At 40.0% G+C, this 3,172-nt stretch overlaps 1 pseudogene; it reads right to left on the bottom strand.

Annotated features, from left to right (window-relative positions):
- Positions 1–1,061: 1,061 nt before the first annotated feature.
- LOC116864032 lies at positions 1,062–1,162 on the bottom strand (annotated as a pseudogene).
- Between the last annotated feature and the right edge of the window lie 2,010 nt (positions 1,163–3,172).

The raw sequence follows: 3,172 nt of genomic DNA, 5'->3' as shown, positions 1-3,172 counted from the left end.
CCCTGCTGAGCAGATTGCCTGACGAGGGGCTCGATCCCAGGACCCTGAGATCATGACCTGAGCCAAAGGCAGAGGCTTTAACCCACTGGGTCACCTGGGCACCCCCACACTGGTTCTTCTTATTTAGTATTCTCAATTATGCTTTCCGTGTGAAATTGAAATCTTTTTTTTTATTTCAGGAAAGTTTTCTTAATGAGAGTATTTAGTATTTGTCCTGTTCTTTTACTTTGGCTTTCTTCTCCAAGGATGCCATATTCCAGGTAACCAATCTTCTTTTTCCATCCTCAGTATTTGCTACCTCCTTTTCCTCTTGAATCCCTTCAATCTCATACTTCATTGATTTTTTTGTTTTTTGTTTTTTAATTTTCCTCTTCTCGCTTTCTGTTTCTTTTAAGGCAATATGTAATGGATTTATTCACTCTTATATTCCTTCTAGTTTAGTCTTAACTTTTGAAATAACTTTTCTTTCATTTTTTATTCTTTGCTGAATTCTGTCACCTCATTTCAGAGTTTTCCTAATTATGAGATATAGCAGATCCTGCTTATCTGTGCAGAATCTGTTCCAAGATCCCCAGTGGATGTCTGAAATCACAGGTAATACCAAAAGCTACATACATTTTTTTTTCCTATACGAATATACCTATGATAAAGTTTAATTTATAAATCAGGCACAATAAGGAATTAGCAGCAATAAGTAATAATGAAATAGAATAGTTACAACAATATACTGTAATGCAAGTTGTGTGAATGTGGTTTCTCTCTCAAAATATTGGACTGTACTCCCCCTTATGATGATGTGAGATGATAAAATGCCTACCGGATGAGACGAAGTGAGGTGAATGGTAGGCATTGTGATGCAGTATTAGGAGGCTACTGATCTGATGATTTGCCAGAAGGAGGATCACCTGCTTCGCGACCACAGGTGATTTTAGGTAACTGAAGCCACAGACAGTGAAACTGTGAAGAAGGGAAGACTAATGTATTTTGTTTTCTCATATCTTATAATGTTTTCTTAATATCTTTTAGTTATTTTGAAATAGCAGGTCACAGTTTTGTTTTTTTCAAGTATGGAATGCTTCGCGAATGTGCATGTCAGCCTCGTGCAGGAGCCATGCTAATTTTCTCTGTATTTTGTTCCAATTGTAGTATATCTGATGCTCAGCCTCACTTAGGTGCGCACAGTAGATCACAGTTTTGATCTGTATCATGGGCATGTCCTTCTGGCATAGGAACAAGTTATTCTACTTCTTTTTCTCTTTTTATAATAATTTTGCATGGGATTTGAGCTTCATACTTGCTAGTTACTTTTATATAAATATGGCTTTCCTGGATATCTACACTAAACAAGGCACAGGAAACCTTCTCTAACATCACAGAGTTCCCTTCTTAGTTCTTTTTGTATGGGGCTCAATAATAGGGTGGCTTGTTTCCTGAGCTTTTTTTGGTTCTATTGGCAAACCCCACTTCAGTCTGAACCTTCCCTTTTCTTCATCTCTACTGTCTCTATCCTCCTCAATTTTAAATCCATTCTTCTTTGAAAGCATTGTGACTTTTCTTGGCCTTTTCTACTTCCACAAACATTACCAAAACAAGTTTGTCAGTTTTCTTGAAAATCCCTGTTAGAATTTATTTTCTATATTTCATTTAAGTATTTAAAAATCCTATATATCTCAGGGCACCTGGCTGGCTGAGTTGGTGAAGCGTGCAACTCTTGATCATAGTGTCCTGAGTTCAAGCCCCATGTTGGATGGAGAGCCTATAGTTAAATAAGCGGCGTCTTTTGCTCATTGCCGTGAGGAAACATATGCCATATGGGACTGTGGGTGTGTGGTAACTGAAGTCAATGAAGTGAGGGTAAACTTCCTAAAGGGCTTGAATGAGGGTTATCATGCAGCAGTGTAGGATATTAGAAATCCAGGATCAAGGTGTTGGTAAGTTTGGTTCTTCTTAGGTCTCTCTTCTTGGCTAGCAGGTATTGACCTTGCCCTGTCCTCACACAGTCTTCTCTGTGCGCACATCTCCCCAGGCATTTTTCAACTGCTGTTTCTCTGCTGTATCTCAGTCAGGCTGTTTGTTGTGCTGTCTCTTTAAGGATAGGGACTCTGTTTCCTCTCACTCTCCTGACTCTCCCAGAGCCTGCTGAGTTTTAAAGATCCAGGTGTTAAGCCCTGCTAATTCTAAGAACTCACAGAATTATTCCCTTCTTGTGTTCAAAGGCAAATGTTACAGGGATTTGTCTTCCCTATGTGAGTTCCCCATGCCTGGGCTCCTTGGTGTGAGGGTTTGTTCCTCTATGCCTGAGGCATCATTCCCTCCCATGGACAGTCCTGTGAGTCTCTTTGATTCCCCACTCTCCTCTGCCCTTCCAGTCCTCTTCACTGTGGTTTCCTCTCTACAGAACTGTGGAGAATCTGTTCTGCCAATCTTTGGGTCATTTGCTGAGTTATTTACACTGATTACACTGATGTGGGTGTTATCGTGTTGTATCTGTGGGATGAGGTGAGCCTGGGCTTCTCCTATTATGCCATTTTCCCCAAAAGTCTCTTAATAAGTGTTTTACGTGCTTCAAATCTATGTGAATTATCACAACCCAGCTTCTAGTATAGGTCAGGAATGGAATGCATACTTGTTTTCCTGGGCTGAACCAGGATTTTAAAATCAAATTGGTCACTAAAATATAATAAACAGATTATTGTATATTTCTGGAAAGCATCAATATTTTGACTACTTAAAAAAACGTATCAGAAGACCTACCACTCATGAGTTAGCCTTCCTGCACAGTAATTGGCCAAAGCTGAGGAGTGTTACCCCGTGTGAAGGGAATCTGTTCTCCCGTGTCCGAGTCCTTGTGATCTTATTGTTGCTCTGAAAATGAGGGCGAGTTTCAGTTACCATTTATCATTGCACTGGCATTGATATTTTCCTTCGAGTCAAGCTTTCTGTCTTTAGGCACATGTCTCCATCAGAGGTAGAAAAATGAAGAGGTAAAGAGGCTGAAGGAAACAAAAAAGGGCACTGTTAGTACGTCATGGAAGTGTGAGTATCATAGATGACTCGCCCATTTGCATCCTTGCTCATTCCCTGCAGATACTTTGGTTTGCAATCCCAGTTCTAAATCCTTTTGGATTTAGGAACACCAGAACCGCCTTACTGATCCATCATTTTCTTCCCA

This window comes from Lontra canadensis, unplaced genomic scaffold (assembly GCF_010015895.1).
Source record: "Lontra canadensis isolate GAN:19392208 unplaced genomic scaffold, GSC_riverotter_1.0 scaffold4, whole genome shotgun sequence".
Taxonomy (NCBI): domain Eukaryota; kingdom Metazoa; phylum Chordata; class Mammalia; order Carnivora; family Mustelidae; genus Lontra; species Lontra canadensis.
Note: the sequence above shows the minus strand (reverse complement) of the source record. Positions and strands in the feature narration are given on the sequence as shown.